The sequence below is a fragment of the Drosophila melanogaster genome, chromosome X (assembly GCF_000001215.4).
Source record: "Drosophila melanogaster chromosome X".
In the NCBI taxonomy this organism is placed as follows: domain Eukaryota; kingdom Metazoa; phylum Arthropoda; class Insecta; order Diptera; family Drosophilidae; genus Drosophila; species Drosophila melanogaster.
Window position 1 is genome coordinate 5436845 of NC_004354.4, and position 21391 is coordinate 5458235.

The following is a 21391-nucleotide window of genomic DNA, read 5'->3' on the forward strand; positions in this document are numbered from 1 at the left end:
GCAGCATTTTCCTTTTTAGCTGCATACTTTGGGGCGCGCACACAAAAAAGTTTTCCCAGCCTACGGCAGCTCGTCCACAGCATCTGAATATGTAGACGCACATGTAGATGACAATGTTGCTTACCTTACCTCTTCCAAAGTGGTTGCTCCATGGAGGGGAGGGGGGGGGAGAGTGGCAGATGAAATGGGTGGAGCGGGAAGAGTGGAGAAGGAGACGAAGGAGGAGAAAGGCACTTGCCGAGTGTAAACTAAATTGAGTTAGCACCGAATTGGGCAATGAGCTCGGAATTAAATCCGTATGTCCCCCATATGGTAAATAAGTTGCAGTTAAAGTTGAAGGCGAGTTATTCAGTCTATTTGCCATACCAAATAATTAAACTTTTTATTTTTTTTTTTTTAAATATTAAATTAACGTAAAAAGTAAGCAAATCCCTTGAGGTCTGTGTATGGCATTAAAATATTCTCAGTTTTGATTTCAGTGGGCGCCAAATCCTGTACAGAGCACCAGTTCCCACAGGATTTGGCCAGTCCGCATTACGAAATCGCTGAGGTGGAAATGCTCCAGTTTTGGGTAATTCATTTGGTCACACCAGGTGGCCACACGGCCAACGTCTCAAAGGAGCAGCTGGACATGGACATGGACTTGTACTTGGAATTGGAATTGGAATTGGTTCAGGCAATTGAAATAGCCTGCGGGTGGAAAAATCCGGGGTTTTGCCAAAGTAAAAATAAAAAAAAAAAACGCAGCTTCTTTGTGGACAGAAATAGCCATTGTTTATCGGGCGGTGGTTCATTAGCATTGCTTCCCGCGGCTATAACGCCATTCCATGTGCAATTAGCACGGCCATTTGGGCGATGCCCTGCAATCCGTTGTTTACTCCATCCGTCAGCTTAAATGTTAGTTTAATCGTTTTCGACTCGAAACACGCATATAAGCAGCTAAATGCTTTTCTAAATATTCTCCTTAAGAACTCCTGTTCGACTTTGTCTTCGTCTTCGAATCGTATCCGTATCGCATCGAATCGAAACGAATTGAATCGCTTTTAATGTTCTTTTTAATGGCTTTTATTGCGCTGGTCAATCGCTTCTCGATTGTTTTTGAAAAGAATCACTCTTCGAACTGGCGGTGCCCATTAAATTGCCATTGAGCATGGCTAGCATTCGTAATCGATGAGTGTTAGCAACCCCCTTGACCCCAAGTCAATACAACTGACTTTGCAAATTGACCATTCAAACGTGGCAAAAGTGAGCAAATGTATAACAACTGACAAATAATACAAATCTGCAGATGATATTTACTTGCGAGAAAGAAAATAAAGAAATGTAACTATATGTAACTATTTTCATGCTATTCGATATGGATTTGAAATTTCATTAGATATTGATTACCAACTTTACCCTTTGACATGAATTGATTATGGCCAAATCGCAGCTCATTTACAACATAAATAAAAAAAAATAATAGAATAGAATAGATAGATTGTGTGTGAAAAATAGTGTGTGCATTTTATTACTTTGCACACTCCTGACTTCTGACAGTAATAAAACATGAAATGTTCGCAGAAATCGCTGATGGATTAATAGAAAAAGTTGAGCAGAAAAAAAAAAGTGCGGAAGGGGCAATTTTTAAACGAGAATTTCAATTTTGCTTATTTTTTTTTTTATAATAAGCACACGCACGAATGAATCCATGGAGCAAGAATAATAAAAAAAACACTGGATTATTGGCCCCCTTTGATTGTAATTAAAACTTCTTCATTTTCTGCCACAACAAATAGCCAACCTAAAAAAACTACACACCAAGGTCGAGAAGACCTGTCAACACGACGCAATTAGCGCCAAAAAATTGGGAAAATGTGTGTGCAATCGGAAAATGCGGCCAATAGTGAGGCATTGGAAATTTTCACTTAATGCGCCCCATTTTCTTGTCATATCGAACAAAGTCGTTTTTAATTAATTACATATTACATACACATGTGTGATATGTGGAATGGCACTGGTTTGTTGGGTGGTGTTTTTCCGGAGTTTTCCCGGAGTTTTCTAGCGTTATTTAATTGTTATTTAATTGCTCGTTTTGTCGTATGAACATATCAGATTGTTTATTTACCAGTTAATTAATATTACATGAGTCGTTATTAATGGCACAGGATGGGAAATCATTACTACGTTTAATTGCCTTATTAACAATAATTCACTTTTTGTTCGTATTTTGTGTGGCAAGATGGCGATTTATTTGAATTAACATTGTTTTTTAAATGTTTGAAAAGAGAGTCCTGATTACTTGAAGGATATCTTCGGAACTCATGCGATGCTCGTCGCTAGCAATGTTTACGCTCCTTGAGCCTTTTTGCATTAATTAAGCCAAGGACATGTTGGCTACGAATACTTTTGGTCGGGAATCAGCTGCTGGTTTCTATGGCTGCACAGTTTCTAATCCTGTCGTCGATAAGTCTCTTCGATTCAATTAAAAGCTGCAGTGGCAGCCGCAACAAATTGGTAATCAATACAGTCGCTGGATAAAGGATAAAATACCTCTTCGCTCGCAGACAGTGCGGCACATAAGTGTAAATGCAGCCGGGTAACGGAGTAGGGGGGGGGGGGCGGGGCGGAGTGCTGTGATTGATGTTTAGCATTTGACCCGGCGACTGTAGATTGCAGTTTGCAGATTGCCATCCGCTCTCTCACTCACAAGAGTCGAGAGTCGGGAGTCGAGTCGTTTTGTGTCCTGGTTTCGTCCTGGCAGGACGAGTGCATCGTTCTTTATGCCATGCATAAATTACGTGCCACCAGCAAGGACTTTTCACTTTGTTAACTTTGTGAAAATTGCATAAACAGCCAGGGAAACAGAGACACAGACAGCCACATGCCCAGCGACTTGGACACACATCCGGCTATCCAACTAACCGGCCATCGGGAAAACTGTTGCTCCCGGCGAGAAAAGCAGTGTTTCCCTGCATTCGCCAAGATAAGACAAGCGGCTTATTCTAGCTGCCTGCTAAATTTAAGGACTTTCCTTCCAAAAATGACTTTGTAAATTATTAAGCAGCTATCAATTTAAACTAAAATCACAATGTTGCATCACTTTGTTTCCAATTCGAAATCAATCATTTTCGACTGGACCTATGCAATTTATGTATGTATGTAGTTCAGTTCAACTGCTCTTTAAATAGCGACGAAAATGGCGGGCTTGCAACTAATTGAGCGCATAAAGTTTGGGGGAAATTGCCAGACAAGTGGGGCTAACTACCAATCGAGTTTTCCACTTTCCGCGGGCGGGTAAAGGCGGCTGAGGCGGGTGAGGCGGAAAAGCGGAAAAGTCGGGGGCCTGGAATCGATAGCATGCATTTACAATGAGCTGAAACTGAACGCCACATGCCGAGGCACTCGGATGGCATGTTAATTAACTAAATCGTTTTAATGGCTCCTTTCGAGATGGGAATGGAGTGGCGTGGCTTGGTAACGAAGGCAGCCATCGTCGTTTAAATCTTTACTAAGCTGTTGAGCAAAGCGCATTAAATTGTAATGAGAGGGCGGCACAAATGCTTCTTATTTTTATTTTGTATTTTTTTTTTGTATTTTTTTTCCCATTATTTCGCTTTTTCTGCCTGGGCCAAGGTCATGGCTTGACAAGCCGCTTAAAACATTAACTTATTATTCCACTTTTTTTTTCGTTTTCTCATTTCTTTTATTATTTTTTTTTTTGGCCCGCATCGGTGGCAAAACAAAGGGAATTGCTTTTAATTATGACTGGGGCTAGACGAGCCAAATGTTTGAAGTTATTAGACCCTCGAGCATCCGAATCCGGCGGCATTAGCCTAATGTTTGCATCGAAATAGAGAAAAAAAAAGTACAGAAATCGTTGATTAAATTTGCTGGCTTCTAAGCTTGATTTTCGCAATAATTAGCAATCGGAGATGGAGTTTAGTAAATCAGCAATAGTGGACATGATTCATTTTAAAACGCACAGCGAAATGCATGCCAGGATGTTGGCCATTTTGAATTGTTTGCCTAATTAGAGCCATTAGAGGAGCACATCATTTTTAATAGATTCAGAAGTGTATTATAGAAGGGGTAACTTCGTAATCGTAATTCCATTCCATTGTGACGACTAAGGACAATGACAAGAAAGGAAGGAATCGCCGAGTGTGACAGCCACAAGGTGTTGACTCAACCTTTCGTCCTGCGAATTTCAATTTGCCTAGCATTCTCGCTTCTCGCGATTATCAAGGCCATTTGCAATTTGTTGGCACTACCTACCGCCATAATACCTAACATATATAGGACCTATTGATGATCAAAGTGCTTGCTCGGGACACAAAGGAGCAGTCGAGCAAAAAGCGAACGAGACGTGCTAATTGCCAGCGTGAACGGGCTGCTGGCATTTCGGAAAAGCTTGTAAATTACATTACACATACGCCACGTTGCCGCATCGCACATAGCGATACGATGCCAGCAAAGCAATAGGCACGGCACTCACTTAATCAGACAATTATGCTGCGCTAATATCGAAGTAATCTTGAGCTTAATGCTTTTAATTTCGCCCATAAGCCGTTGAGGGCAATATTCAGCGCACGGGAGTTGGCAAATTTTTCAATTAAAACCGCTAGACGCATGTAGCTACATGAAAGAATCAAAAATTGTGCGCCCACAATTGCGCTAAGGGATTCGACTAGCTAATACCGTAGGTTGTCTGCTTAAATTAGGTTATGGAGTGCTGTATTTTCTACGCTCTTCCACAGTAATTTCTAGGTAACTCAAGTTTCGTGGAAAATGAAGTGCAAAATGTATGAAGTGCATTGAATCAAACAATCAGCTGACTTTTCCACGGTATTCGGTCTATAAAAAGGTTGCTCGTGGCAGGTGGTCGGCCTTGGTGCCCACCGCCCACCGCCCACCGCCATCTCCGGACCATCTGTCAGTTGGTCTGACTGTCTGTCAGACGCTTTTTGCTGCATGTTGCCATGCGCAACGGCAAAACGGAAAAGAGGAAAAACTGCTGCTTATGGCGATGGAAAGCGCGGGGCAGACGGAAAATGGCGGGGAGCCGCATTCAGTAAAAAGCAGAGCAGAGCTAACCCTAAATGAAATTGCCCTTTGGCGGCGGGCCGAGAGTTAATGCGTGGGCTGTGCATTTTGTCTGCAACAGGAGCCACTGCACACGTGGCGTATGCGTAATGCCGCAGCCACAGTTCATATGCGTTTGTGTGTGTGTGTGTGTGTGCGTGTGTGTGTGTGTGCCCGGGCGCTCGATTGAATTATCTTTTGGCCTTCAGTTCAGCCTGTATAATAATTTGGTTTAGTTACACCGCACTTGCTCCGCACGAAAAGTTATATGCCATGGATCTAATTAATTCGTATATGGATACTGAAGTCCGGCATAAAGCTTTTTGTAATTCCATTGAAGCGAACTAAATGTCTGTAATTTTTGCTGAATTATGAATAATTATGAAAGTTGTGCGACCACTCAGTGCCATGGTTTATTTTTCATTTTCAACCGTCAATTGAATTTGCAATAAAAACATTTCGCAAATGAGCAGCAACATTGTAATGAAATTTTATTTTCATTTTAAAGCTTTCATGCAATCTGATATGGGGCACTCCATCTCGCATCGTATTACTCGATTCGATTTTAGATACCAGGCGATGATAATCAGTAAGTAGCAGGTGTCTACTGAAAACCAACTGATCTTTGAAAATCTCACAATTTGCCTTACAAAAATTTAAGTTTTCAAATTTAAATGCCAGTCGACTGCATACATTCCATATTTGGGCTATTATTTCATATTTTGTAGCTACATTGTGTACGTTAATAGGAACTGCAGAACGTGAACAATAAAATTGTATGGATTTTGTATTCGCATAAGCTACCATGAATCACTTGCTTATCTGGTTGGAATTTACTTATTTTTTTTATTTTTTTATTTTTTTTTCCGAGCACAAGTTGCAACTTTTAGTGCAACACAGTGAGGCAACGCAAAAGCGGAAGCGAATGCGCCCTTCTTTTATGCCCGACAAATTCGTATGCCATCTATATAATTTGTAAGTGTGTTGTGTGTGTGTGGGTGTGTGGGTGTGGGTTTGTAAGGGGGGGGAGGGGCTGGTCCCATGTGGAGCTGTGCTTGTGGTCCTCCGTGGGATATTGGCACGCACACAGCATAAGCAAATGCATAACGAGACCACACACATTCGCACATTCACGCACACACACACGCACACATAACAATAACCGAGATAACTAATAGCAAATTGCTGGCATCGTTCACTTCACGGCCCCCTCTGCCATTTGCCATTTTCCGAGGAATTTCCTCGTGGCTGGGAGCTGATGTACTGCAATCTTGAGAGCAAGTATTTATAACACACACACACACGCACACCCTGCGTTTTGCCACTCCTAATTACTGTCACTGCTGTGGTAATCATGATTTAAGCGCTAATCTGTCCCTGTGCGCGCACATAGGGGCGAATGGGGTTAACCGGAAACGGAAGTGAAAATAAATTCACACGTCAGGAATATCACTTGCTGCAGAAATAACTGAGTATTTCCAGTGAGGCAAAGGATTCAAAGTGATGAAAGCATTCCAACCAAAAAAAAAAGTAAAGGGTAAAGGGTAGCACATCGAAGCGCGCAAAAAGCGTTTAAAGCAAATATGTTGAATTCAATTTGTAGAGCACACACAATCGCAAACACCTTAAGAATGCCCCCAGGGGGCTTAGTGTGTGTGTGTGTGCGTGTGTGTGTGTGTGTAAGTACATCAAGAGAAAACGGGGGTGATGGGTGGACGGGCGGCGCACTTGTTTGTTGGCTTGTCAAAGAAATACCAATACGACAAGCACACGCACTTCCGCCTCGAGACCCCAAAAGCCACCGAAATTGAATTGTGGATGGGAAAGTGATTGGTGAACAAACGCAGAGGGGAAGAAGTATATTTCAAGTTTTATTGCATTTTATCCTTGGGAATGTTATTAAGCTATACAATTATTTCAGTTATATTCAGATGATTCAGATGATTAATTGCAATTTAATAACCAATTGAAGCAACGTAGTCAATTATTGTATATAAATATTAATGCAGTGATTATTCATAAGGATTGTTAAAAGTTAATTTCTGCATACGCAATAAGCTGCATGTCCAATAAATAATTGTGAGCGGTCAAATGAGAGAGTTTTTAATGGCGATATCGTGTGCCATTAAACAATTGAATGCTGAGCCAATTGAAACACCGAATCCTCGTTGAAAGTCATGACTGGTTTTTAAAAAGGGCATTTAAAGTGGCTGAAAGATTCATCACTCGTTATTTGCGGCATACGTCCGTTCGACTCTATGTTCGGTTTGCAATCGGATTAACCTTGGACACCTTGACATGCTTTATGCACCCCCAGGACATACAGGATTCTCTCGATTCTCTGGTTTCTCAGAACTGTGGCGATTCTACAGCGAAACCCCTGAGGCATATCAATCACTCGGAGCCTTTGTGCTGACCAAATTCTATGAAATTGAAATCGAAATCAACTGTCTTGCATGCACTACTCAGTAGTTTGTCGGTATACGGGTATGATGGGCCCAAATGAGTTGGGTAAACAAAGTTACAGCACAAGTAATATAATCAGGTTTTTAAAGTCCTATGGGAGAAGTCATCAAACGTATGCTCATATGAGCAGTTGGAATCCCTTCTGCTTCACATATTATTTGACTTTCCTTTCACTTCTTTGATCTTGCGAGAAATTGTGCTGCGTTTTTGTTCTGGTATTTCCCTGTCGCCATACTTGCCAGCTCAGCTCGTTTTTGTTTCTGTGGCTTTCGTTGTCCTGGACAGGACTTCCGGTCCGGACCGTTCTGCCCACGCCCCAGGCAGGAGCGCAAAAATGCAATTATAATCCCAGTGGCAGCAGGCGGCAACTGGCAGTGCAACTGCATTGAAAATTGCGCCTGCAAGTGCAACTTTGCATTACAAAGCGCATGAGATGTCCCCGGGCGAAATCAGAAGGACGAAAAGTTGACAGTGGTACGTGTTCGGGCATTTCGAAGTCGCCCGATATCCTTGGTGGCTTTATCCCTAGGATCCAGGACAAAACGCTACAGTTTCCAATTTGATTATAAAGAAACATCGCTGCTGAAGTGGGCGCACTTCATGCGTCTCCAATTCAATATGTTTGCTTGACGTCACACTGAGCGAAAACGGAATAGAGTTGTTTATGCTGGAGTTTGCAATTTGAGCTTGGCTAAGCAGCCAGATGACTGAATGCTTGTAAGTGGTGTGGGATATTTCTCGACGTGCACAATCCGCCCACTTGGACGCCGATTTGAGTTGGGTGAGTGGGCTTATTGATTCCGGCAGGGGCACTCATAAACTGGAATCTAATCGAGTGCCTGAGCGACTCAAGTGGATTGAATGCCCCGGAATGGAAACCAAAGCAACGTTCCAGCTCCAATTGGCTGCAGAGTTGCTTGTTGTCGCAAATCGGAAATATGACAAGGAAGTCCATTTCCCATTTTGTGTCTCATCCGACAAAAGGATCCCGGTGGCGAGTTTCATGCACAGACGACAAGTCATTGAACTTCTAATTGTTCACCTGAACCGAAGAGAGTCGCCAGCAGGCGAGGCATTCAGAAATCTAGAAAATAATCCCGAGACTTTCGGGCAACAAAGCATCAATCAGCGCGCAATCGAATCAGGGATTCAATTGAAATCGCCCGAAAATAAACCAGCCACATGCAATGAAATTAAAAAAAAAAAGAACCTGCGACAAAGGGCCCAAATGAAACTGATAAGGAAATTGCATTTCCACGGCCTCTGCGCCATAACATAAAAGTTAATGACTTTTAACCATTTTGCGCATTTGCTCGCTGGCAAGTCAACGAACCAAAAAACCGAAACGCATAAAACGGCAACCGCATGGCTTAAATCATAAAACATCGATGCTGCGCCAAAGTTTATTGGCTTTTTATCGCGTGCCCAAAAAAAAAAAAGAATTGTAAGTGAATTAGCCAGAAATTCGCATGCAATGGAGCTCGGTGTATACGGTGTATATTAAGGTGTCCAAAAAGTATGCTACCATACATTTCAATGTGATTGCAGCACACGTTCATCTCATCTCATCAGTGCAAACCGAAGATGCTTGTATTAATTTCCGAGAGACGAGCACACAAAGTGACACCTTGTGCCGTGAAAACTTTTCCCATTTTCCGCGAAAAGCGAGTAGAGCATTCGTTGTTCGCCTGCCGGTCATGTGGAAATGTGAAAGCCGGGAATCTCGTATCCCATATCCCGAATCCGGACTCCTGAGATGCGGTTAAAGCTGGATGCTCTTCAGCTGTCGAGTGGTTGGGGATGAAGCCACATGACCAAGTGTCAAACACCTTGAGACTTTCTGGTGGTCGATGGTAAACAGCTGAGAGAATTCAAAAACAAAGCGCGGCGCTAAGAGATTAAAAAGCGCTTAGAGAAAAGCAACAATGCCGGCCGACAATAGAATAGATATGGCTGGGAAAGCGAGGAAAGCGCCAGAAAAAAACAAGAAAAACGAGAAAAACAAGAAAAACAAGAAAAACGAGAAATAATACAAGGGCAACCGGAGGAGTCAAGCAGGGGCCATGTAAACAAACCAAAAAACTTCGAGCAAGGGAAAGCGCAGACGCACGGATAATGTGAAAATTTGGGGGGCGATCGGATAAAAAGCGGATATCCAGCAGCTGGGAACACTCCATCGAGGTTTTTCCCGACGCTTTTCCGAACGCCAACGAGCGGCAAGCCGCTGCCGAAATATCCGCCAACACTTTTGCGAATAAAACTAAAGAAATTTGTTTGTTTTGATTCAGTCGTTGCGGGTTTTTTAAGGCGAACACACAGCCCTGAAAACAAAAACCGGAGACAAACACAAACAATTAACCAATCCAAATTCCGGCTAAAAACTGAAAAACGTTTTTTGAAAGTCATCCAAAAAAATAAAATCATAGCAAATGTGAAAATCTTTTCAACGTCTTGAAAAGTCTTAAAAAAACATACAAAAATCCACAAAAAAAAAAGAAAACATTTTTTTCCGCCTTTTTGTTTCTGTGCTCTGTGACCATTAAAACTTTAGTAAAAAAAAAAACACAAATAGAAAGCAGCCGAATGTCAGGAATTTATCAGGTAAATAACGCATTTCTTAGTCCATTTTTTCGTTTTTTTTTTTTTTTTTTTTTGTATTTTTCCAAACAAAAAGCACTGGACAGACCCAAACTGACGGCCAAACAATGGGCAATATTTATCGCTGGCCTCGACGGCATAAATAGGCCGGCCAAAAGAACAGAATTTCGAAATCAAAGAACTGCTTTTCTCGTCCTCGCTGTCAATGGTCATTTATCAAGTGGGCCACGGAAAATCAGTGAAAATTAATGCCATAGATTATGATAATATATTTCTGCACCCGATGGCACAACACAATAGTTCCTTGTGCCCTTTGCGCCAAGTTGCCACCAATTGAATTTAAGTAGCCACCGTAATCTTGGCCCTTTTCTTGTTACCCCTTAGAAAGTTTAAATATTGAAACGTTTTCAAACCGTTTTCTTTCGTCTTCTTGGCCCGCAGAGTTTTTGTGGACCTTATCCGGTTGAAAGTTTTGCACAGTCAACGCTGCAAAACGGCTTAAAGTTATACAAAATGAGGAAACAAAAAGTGGGGAACAAAAATTGATAAAAAAAAAGAAAAAAAAAAAAAAAACACTTGCAGTTCGAAACTTGTCAGTAACTTGCACTTTGGCCTGACTTTTCTGTAAGTTCTGCAAGTGCAGGAAGGATATGCCAGAAAGCATTAAGCTGAAATAAAAAGCAGACAATGGAAATACAATAAACAAATTTTATGCCATACATTTCAACTTAAGTTATAGCAGTGACATTTTAGTGCCAGTGTCCAGTTTAATAGATATTTATATCGTTTTAAGAAAGTGAAAAGAAGTAGCGCTTTTCATGTCACAGATTTTCTAAAGACATTTTGCTGTTGCAACGACCACCACTGGCAATTATCAGAGTCTGAAACCTATTAAAATTTTTTACTTAATACACTTAGCTGGCCAAATGGCGATGAAGTGGAAAATCTGGGATGGTGATGGAAATTGGCAAATTGCTGCAATGGCAATAAATTAATTTGCTCCTCCACCAATTGCAATTTCCAATTCACATTTTAATGCGGTCATGCAAGTGCGGGCATTAGCCAAATACTTTAATTAACAAAAAAAACAGTAACGTTAGCTGTTCAATTTCGTAAATAATTCATAAGCTTTTGTGCAATTAACTTTTATTGGTGTGAAAAATTGGTTTCGCGAATTAGAGAAAAGTATATAGCTAAGCACTAAGTCCACTTTCCTTGGAATGTAATTTATTCGAGAGTTCTAAGAGAACTTTTCAAGTTCCTTTGATGCCGTTTTTATTCTGAATTTTGTGGCATTTTGTGTGTCGGCTCAGCAACGTTTTGTTAATTAAATGTAAGGCATTTTTTCCACATAATTAGGCTGACATAAAATCGATGCCCGTTGATGTTGCAACAAATTGCAAAGCGAAAATCGGGCTTATCAGCGCCGGGCAGACCATGGAAAAGCAAATCCAAATAAATGGCAAACAGACGGGGAAAAAAACCTTTTGAGTTTTGACCTGCGGACAAAGCAAATCCAAGCATTTTGGAAAAATGCAGCACGCACAAAGGCAAATGTCGAGAAGTCAAATCGGCTGGGCGATGTAAACCCTTTTTCGTTGGCCAAAATCCGGTGACCTTGCACCTTCCAGTTTAGCAGTGTGCCAAGCCCACCTCCTGCACCTCATTGAATCCATTGAATGGAATGCGACCCCTTTTCTTTTTTCTATTTTTTTTCTGGGTTTTTGGGGCCAAATTATTGAAAGAAAAACATTAAGATCCTTGCGTTCGGTTTTGCGGTCGGTCAGTTGGCCACTTTTTTTTTTATGCCAGCCAAATTTGCACGCAGTCGAGCGGCAAACAAACAAAGCTCCCTGTGAGATCCTTTTGGCCTTTTCCAACAACCCCCTCCCCCACCCTTTTGACCGGCTTTCCTTTTATTTTCCACTCGGGGTCCACTTAATGGCACCTGTGGCTCCTGCTAATCATGATTTTAATGACTTCTTGGCCCCGGTTGTTTATGAATGCCGCCGAAAGGTTTATCGGCCATCGCACTGCTTGGCCAACAAAAAAAGAAAAAGGTTACAATTAATATTTTAAATGTTTTACAGGCAAAGTTTGTCTTTGTTTTTTTTTTTTGGCTTTTGTGAGATTTTTTTTTCCCGGGCCCTCCTGATTGAGTGTTAAAAGTGCAATTGTGTGGGGGCTTGAAGTGGCTGTTGGTAAAAGAGTTATTTCGGGATACTTTTCACTGCGTGGCTACATAATTTACTTGCTAATAACTGACGGATTGCCCAGATTAACAAGTTTGAAGTTTACAAGCTTGGATTTTTCATGCCTTTTGGTTGAGCACACTAATTTGATGGGGGGGAGTGCGTGTGCTCGAAAAACCAATTCAATCATGGGCTTGATGGCAAACCCCAAAGACAAACTCAACTCGAATAGAATCAACTTTGTGATCTCATTACCAATCAAAGCCGGTGTAACTTTAGACCCAAAAAACTGGCCTTGGTTATATAATCGCCCAAATTTAATTCCTCAACAAACAAGCAAACCGAAAGGCAATATTTCAATAATTTATCTGCCCGTTTTTTAGCCGACCATTTGTTTGCGCTTTCCGCTTTTCGTGCCCCTTACTATTTTCCTTTTTCTTCTCGTTTCATTTTTTTTTTCTTTTTCCCCCCATTGTTTTTCTCAGTGAATGTGTTTATACGTATTGAGAAGAGCCTGGGGGCATAGTAAATATTGGCACAACACGTTGTTTGCCCACACCCACACACATACGCACACATACATACACACACCCACACACACACACTAACACACAGGGACTATGCAAACGAAGCTGACCAAAGATGAAATATGTTAAACCGACAACATATTGAATTCAGATTTAGTGTCGCCAAAAAGCAGGGACATCGAAAATTGAGCAGCGCGTGCACAAGGATTTTCAGTTTTCGGCGCTCGGTGCTCGATTCTTTTGTAAACAACATCGATGCTGTCATAGTCATCGGATGAATCTGAAGCTGGGAGCTGGGAGCTGGGAGCTGCCGGTTCATTGACATCAAAGTGCTCGTGTGGCAACAACGGCGTTCCGGGCAAGGACATGTGCCCCAGGATGTGGCAACCAGGAGCCGTCCGGAAGAGAATGCCGTCCTCGCTCAATGCTCAATATGAAATACCATCGAGCCGAGGAATACCAGGAAATGGCCTGCCAATGAGGCTTTCACATTCTTTGTTTCCTCGGGGCTAATTATAACGTCTACCGTATACCTTAAAAGTGCACTTCAAAAAAAAAGTCACAAATGTATTTAAAAATGGTCTAAATATTTTTCCAACCATAATCAGTTATTACAAACTTTTGTGGAATGTTTCGTAAGCATTCGGTTTTGGTATTTTTCCGTGTGCAAGCTGCCATAAGAGCACATCCTTGAAGGTAACCAGTGTAGGCACTTATTACACGGCTCAACAAATGCCAATGAAAAGAAAACATCAACGAAGTGAAAAAATGCGAGTGGAAGTGGGGAAGTCCGCTGGGCTTTCCTTTTGATGAGCACCAACCGAACAATGCTCAAAAAGTGGAAAGTGGAAAGTGAAAAGTGGAAAGCGGCGGAAAAGGAAACCGTGTGGTTTCGGCGCGGATCCTCTAGAGAAGCTGGCTAGCAACAGGTTGGGTTTCCCTTTTTTTTGCTGTGGGATTCTCTCCGAGATTGGGATGGAAATTGGCACTAAGACGACTCCTTTTCATTTTGGAAAGTATGGCTGATTTCCTGCTGAAATATTTTTCGAATGTGTTTCATCGTGATTTATGGATTTTAAATGTCACCTCTAAACGGTTAACATCTGAATTGCTTAACAATTTAAAGAGCATGAAGCTATCTTAAGCTAGTAGTTTGTAAGATAATAGTATGTGCATTTCGGATATTTCTGGCTTTTGACAGGTGGGCTGAATACTGAATAACAAAACCAGCCCGACTCCAATTACAATATTCCAAGTCAGAAGGCAATCAAACAATGCACAAATGTAACTAATTAACGAGTGCATGCATGTGTAACTACGAATACATAATATATGCAGTAAGTAGAATTTTAGGTAAATGCATTCAGATTTATGCAGGCATATGACACACGCCTTCAGATTTATTGCGGGTATTAAAATATACTTATACATACAATAGTATGTTAAGCATTTTCTGCGTGGTTTAAATTCACTTGATTTATTTTCACTGGCATTTATGTGTTTATGCGAATTATATGATTATAAATCATATTTGTTGGAGGCCCATCTAATTAGCACATAATTAGAGAAAGTTTCCAAGGCGAATTGCATGGGTTTTTTTTGGGCTTTAAATGCTTGGGCTTTTGACTTATGTATTTGTGTATGATACATATATACATATGAAAATGTATGATTCTTGGCGCATAAATAACCATATTACGCATACGCAATGTGTGCATGACGAACAAATTAATTGAATCAACAATCGAATTAATCAATGTGCAAAACGCAAGATAAAACCAGAAGCGAAAAAAGAAATTAATGACGGTGGCGAGAATGTCGACGTATCTTTTTTTTTTCGTCTCTTTGTTTCTGTAGAAAAAAGGTGTTTGTGGCTATCCAATCCATCAATTTTATTTAATCATTTATTTAATCAAATTACTGATTATGCAATCAAGCCAGAAAAATGGCAAAAAGTCAGGCGGAGAAACGCCAACGCACACACATTGAATATAATACGATGTTCAGGGTTTTCGGTACTCTGATTCATTTCATTTTCATCGACATACCAATCACCAACTTATGTTCTATTTTATCACTTTGTCAACCAAATGTTGTCTACCTACTCGCATACTAAATTTGTTAATATATATATATATATATATATATAGTTTGTTAGCCAAACATAAAACGGCTTACTCTGTGCGCTAATAGTAATAAGTTCATTTTAATTGGCACAATCTTCAGATTTGCTTTCTTTGCAATTTAAACACAAAATGTAAATATATAATGATGTTGAAATGGGGGAAAAAATGTCCAATTTTCAAAGGCATTTTAAACAGTCCCTTTTTTTTCTTGGTCCTTTGCTCCCTATCTTTTCTTCTTCTCAACTTTTTTTTTTTTTTCATCGAGTATTTACTTTGTTAGGGTCCTTGTCACTTTAGTCCTTGATTATGATGTCCTGAGCTTGTAATGTTTGTAAACGTTTATACGAAATAATAGAAAAGGGCACAGATGTGCAGCATATGTATTGTGAATTGTGTGTCTATTTGTAAAATCAAACGCATTTACGATTAGTTAGTTGCCATGTTGCTTCGCAAATAAATTGCAGCCAATGTAAAATGTGTATTAATTGTCATTGTTTATGGTTCCACTTGGATCGCCCGTTAAACCCCTTTTGTGTGTTATGTGGCAACTAAATTACACAATTGAACATGCATGCAGTTGGAGTCATTGAGTTGACCATGTTTTGATGGCACGTCAATATAGTTTCTGATTTATTGATGTTTTGCTTGATTTATGCGTTTGGCACTGGTTCTTGGGCTCGTTTGCCAACCATAAATTTCATCGTGTTTTCCATCGAGTCTATCAGTCGAGTCCTCATGGGCCGGGATATTAATTGAAATTGCCCAGGGATTAGGTAGCCAGTAGCCGCAGCTAATGCATATTTAATACCATACAAAATGTGGGCACACAAATTTAAGCTCTAAACAGCTCGGCTCTCGGCCCTTGGTTGCCGCCCCAAAAAAAAGGAAAGAAAAGTAAGAAAGACTGCGGATGCTAAGATAAACAATATCCAGTTGAGATTGCTGACTGGGCCACAGAAGCCCACAAACTAGCAGCTGCTGTCGTTTAGTTTTCCTCTGGCGCACATGGCGTATGTGTAACATTTTGGCTGGGCTTGCACGTTTTTCTTTCTCGCCCGCTGTCCTCGCACTTTCGGCTACCCTAACTTATATCATAGCACCTATATGCAATATATCACAATCATACGCAATACTTGAGTCCAGAGTCTACAGTCTGTGGTTGGCAAGTCATCGTGGATGCGATTGATGCGTTCTTAAGTCTTGTTATATTAGATCGTATCCGCTTTCATCGAAACTTAAGTTTCAACTAAATAAGTTTTTTAAGCATCTCTGTGAGATGCCTAATATACCCAGAGCGATACCCATTCTTTTGGCTGCGAATCTTAATGAGTGCTCATTAAAAACTGTCACCTGGCGGGTATAGAATGAATGCAGGTGGTAAACATGTGGAAATGACTGGGAAGAAGTCGTCTAAACGAGACCACCTGCACCTGACCTTCGTCGCACGTGGGCGTGGCCACGTGGGTGGGCGTAAATATGGGCGGTCGACATTGATTTTCCAATGTGTTAATGTCCTCCGGATTCATGATTACTCGAATTCAGCTGAGACTAAAAGTTCCGCCAGTTAGTTCCATCAGACTGCAGACGGATGGATTTAAATTCACTGGCATAGAATGAGTGGCTGCACAAAGAAAGAAACGCCTGCCCTTTATCAAACTTATTAATTTGGCCATAAAGCCGGGATCCAACACCAACTGGGTGCAACTAAAATGTAGTAAAGCATAAAAACTTTTGCCCGATTTTCCCAGCTCGGAAAAGCCAAGGGAAAACTTTGCGCCCAGTCTGCGAAGCTTGATTAAGACTTAGTTGCTGTGCGTTCAGTGCGTTGAGTACGTTCATCATGATGAAGATGGCGGGCAGTTATGACGATAATGCTGATGGACCTTGACTTATTAAATACTCCGATTCTCGGGTAGAAAACGATGCAGCTGCAACACGATGGGCAAAGTTACAAGCTGCCATCGGTGGATCCTTTCTGATAACCATATCAGGTGGTTTGAAATAATTTTCTGAGCGACCGCAAAGACCCATAAAGTTTTATATTGTAGTTTGCTCGTAGGATGATAAACCTTAAAAGGTATAGTTCCCAGTGAAGTTTTACAAATATTTTACGGTTTTGTTTTTTTTTGTTGATTTGAGGTCAGCTTACGTTGTACGTTGTTTGTAAAAAATAGACACTCAGTACATTCACCGTTTTCACAATTTTACGCGATATGCCATTAAAAAAAAAAGCCAGCGAAACCGCACCGTAAAATATGGATACTAACCAATGGCGGTAGCCCTGAAAAAAAAAATAAACGAAGCGAAATTTATATTGTTGGAGCAAACATAAACTCTGCATAAAATGTAACTTAAGTAAACAAAAGTATAGGAATTCAGCAAACGCAGCCACTCAGACAATGTATTAATTTTTCTGTTGTTTTTTTCTGTTTTTTTTTTTTGGGTGCAGGAAAAGTGGCAAGTTTTATGAGCGTAGAGCGTCAATTATTTGTTTTGGGGATTTCCGTTCGGAGCAAAGGAGAAAAAGCAAGGAAATGGCCACAAAAAAAAAAAAAAAAAAAAACAGGCAACTCGAACTAACCACACACACCCACCGAACAATTATGTGCGTCAATTAGTTGCCACAACAAAAAAGTGAAGAAAGTAAAGAAAATAAAGGCGAAAAGAGTGCGTGTAAGTACTTGCCACAATTATTTGGGGTGCGCAGAGACAGAGGCAAACGGAAAAACGTATTGATAACATCCAGCAGTTGTACAATTAATGAAACCCCCGCTGCTGCCAAGTGAGCGATAAGAAAAGCGGAAAATCGAGGGGAGAGAGCAATGGCTGTGGGGAAAAGGCCAAGCTACAAGCTACAAGCTCCAAGTTTTAGCCCACTGACTGGATGCTACGACCTCTTCATTGGCATATGCAGGCATTATAAAAAGTTTATGAGCGGCTTTTATGAAAGGCACAACTGAATTTGCATACGAGCTTGGCAAACAGGCGAAATGAAGGCACGAAGGCGAAGGCGAGCTGAATGTGTGATATAACCAGCCATTGTCGCAGACATCCATACAGTATATGGCTATATGGCATGTGGCATATATCGTATATGTGTGTATGCATGCATGTGGCAAATACTCGTGTGTAGCGCAGGCTCGACTGTGATTTGGCCTTGTTAGCATTCTGCCAGCTTCAATTTGGCCAAAAGCCATCCGAGATTCCGGCATCCTCCCGCCTGTCACCTGTTTATTATTGTTGCCTTCGTCGTAATTGAGCGACATTTGTTTTGTTGTCTCGCCTCGCAGTTACCTGTGACAGGTAGAGCAGCGAGTACCAAGCATTTCGGTTTCAGTTTCAGTTTCAGGTTTAAGCCAAGTTGACAACGCGAATGAAATCGAAAGAAGGCATCTCAGTCGTAAGTGTAATTGGAGTGCATCTGCGCGCTTAACTTAGCTGGCTAAATCAATTACATATTTATTTCACATTACATGTCGTATCATTTGGGCATAAATACAAATGTAAACTTTTTGGTAGTTACGTCGCCATTCTTGCCGCGCTTTTAAAATATTTAATACTGACCATTTGTGTGCAAACATTTCACCTGCTGTTTAAAAATTCTCTTTTTGATGAGTTTCGCCCGCCGGTGCAAATAAATATGCTTATAATCATAACCGAGCCGTCGGAGCTTGTCAAAAAAGTTTATTTGTATTTGACCGTCTGCCAGCGACTTTCTTTCACTTTCTTTCACTTTTTTATAAACCCCCCCCCCAAAAAAAAATCACTCATACGCAGCGTGGTCGTCGGGCTGTCAGTGCTCGTGCTGGGTTAATGTATATATTTTTGAAAATTTATTGCGCTTTGCAACAGTTTCACATTGCCCGGGCATTACATATATATGACTGCAACAATTTTGAAGTGGCAACACGCGCCGCAAGATTGGTTGGTGCGACGGCGAAGCGGCAAGATAAATATGAAAATTCCTGAGAATTATGCTTTTTTTTTTATTAGCGCAGCAACAATGGCAACCTGAGATTTGCATTCAAGTAAGCTAGCTTGGCTGGCTTCATATCCACTCGAATGCCAAGTTGTGGCATAAAAATTAATGAACTCCAAAAGATTGCTGCCAGCGGAGGGATTTGATTTGACTGGAGGGACAACAATCACAGTTCGCCGCCAGATGAGCTCGGGAATTACGCTAATACAAGTCAGACCCTCGTAGAGTACAATAAAACATTTACTGGCAAAGGGGAATGCGCATGGAAAACAATTGAGAGGAAGTACTTTGGGGGAGCTAGAAAAAGCGGAGCAGCGTGTGGCAAGGATCGCCCCAGCCAAATTGCAGATTGCAGCGGAAGAGCGGAAAAGCGAAGAAGCGAAAGGGGGGAAAGGAGGAAAGGAGGAAAAGCGGAAAAGCCAGGGCAAACCAGCTGAAAAATTACGCACATAGCGCAACGCACATCGCACAGCCAAGTGGAAGTGCGCTGTTAAATGAGCGTGTTGCCCGCGGAAAGTCCAACAGCAAAACTAGCAACTTGCAACTTGCAACATGCCAACGCCGTGTGGCACTTTGTTGGGCAAAAGGACCTGATTGCCAGCAAGGATACCAACGATGCTGCTTGTAAAAGCCGAAAATTAAGCTGAGTGCTGCGCTCAAAGGTATGCTGCAGCAAAATGCTTAGCGCGAGGATGTAAAGATGCTTTTTTTATGGCGTTGTCATTATGCTGCTCCCATTTTGTATTTTTAAGTAGTTAAGCCCCAGAGTTGTGGAACTTTATCAACAATGTTGAAATATCACTACACTTTGTCACTCATAATCAAGCGTGCAGCTGAAATCCTTTAAAGATCTCAAGCTCTGTTGCCACATGAGATGAGATGAGATGATGAGTGGCATTGCGTTCTTAAATCAATCAAATTCAGCATTAAAGTTCAATTGAAATTCCGTTACGCTGTGCAAGTCAGCTATCTAATCTGTTCGCTGTATATGTTTCTTTTTTTTCGCATCGTTAAGATACATATACATTTATATATAGCAGATACTTGACGAAGTTGTCCCGAGTCTCGTATCTTTTTGCTCGATATTATTAAACATTCAAGGGCAGCGGCTTCATTTGCCTTTGTTTTTTTTTTTCGTTTTTTTTTTTTTTGTTTTATTCCCCAGTCTCCGTTCATTTTAATGGCCCAACTTGTCGTCGTTGGCAAACTGGATTGTCAACGTGTCTAGTCATCAGTTTTACGCACCACTTGTTCCATATATACCTACACTTCCATAACTCCGTTAAATCCAATATCGGCTGGATTTCATTTGCTATTGGCTGAAATTTACATATTCATTCCGATCGATTCGCCCAAAAGGACATTGAGTCGATGTCTACTTACTAGTGTCCTCGACTAATGGGCCTCTTGTCACAATTGCCGTCTAAATGAAATTGAGTTTAAGTGCAATCTGGTTATCCTGTTTCTGTGACACTAGATTTTAATGGCCGACTATAGAACTAGAGCAAATTAGGATTAGAACGCACTCAAGCGCTTTTTTCTGGCATAATTTTTGCTTTAAGCATGCTAAGAATAGAAAATCAGCTCATCGATATTTTCCAATCGGATTAGGAGAAAACGTTCACTTCATCTGCTTTTCAGGAAATACGCTATGCTGTTGTGCTGTTGAGGAGACGAGAAAAGCTTTAAGGCGACTTAAAAGATGTCTTGATGAACTGCTAGCTGAATTAAATTGTTATTTAATTTCTAGAAATGTTGGTTTTTTTTTTTTGTTAAGAGTCAGTGAGCAAAAGCAATCCCTTCTGGAAAAAATACAAAAATACAATACTACCCTCAGTCAGGCACTAAAGTTATCTCTCCATTTGTCATACACATAATTCAAAGTGCCGGTTGTCTCCCTAATAGTTTGTGGCCCGCCTCCAGGCGACCTATATATGTATGTATGTATGTATGTATATATAGTGAACGCTATATATCTAAAAACCATACTGATCGGTGGAGTGGCCACGCCCAGCAGCAGCTGCTGCCAGTGGGCAACACGCCCAATAGCTTAATCAAGGTCGGTGGTCGAAAAAATGCAGGGAAACGAGAAGGAAAATGAGGGAAAATGAAGGAAAATGTCGAAAAAAAAAAATGTTGGAAAAGCCGTGGCTAACACCTTCGGGGGCATGGCCGCACCCCCATCGCCACCTTAACCCCCTGATGGCCATCTCATTTATCAAGTGGCAAACAAACAGACACGCGCCCATTGTTATTATATTGGCATTATTGCGAAACAAGCGGGCCACCACATACAAATTGCTCAATTCAAAATTGTGTAATTTGGGGCTGTCACAGTGGCCACGCCCCCTTCTCACCACACCCCCCCCCCCCGCCACCATTGTATCACCTAGGACGATTGCGTGACGATGAGAATGAAGGGGACCCTCAAGGAAGATT

The 21391-nt window shown here is 41.2% G+C and overlaps 1 protein-coding gene across 2 annotated transcripts in view; it reads left to right on the forward strand.

The window, feature by feature from the left end:
- Positions 1-9811: 9811 nt before the first annotated feature.
- SPR (Sex peptide receptor) overlaps positions 9812-21391 on the forward strand; it is a 47357-nt gene continuing 35777 nt past the window's right edge. For both annotated transcript variants that reach the window (NM_001382034.1, NM_131997.2), the window contains exon 1: positions 9812-10131. The gene's annotated coding sequence lies outside the window, so the exon portion shown is untranslated. The remainder of the gene's footprint in view (positions 10132-21391) is intronic.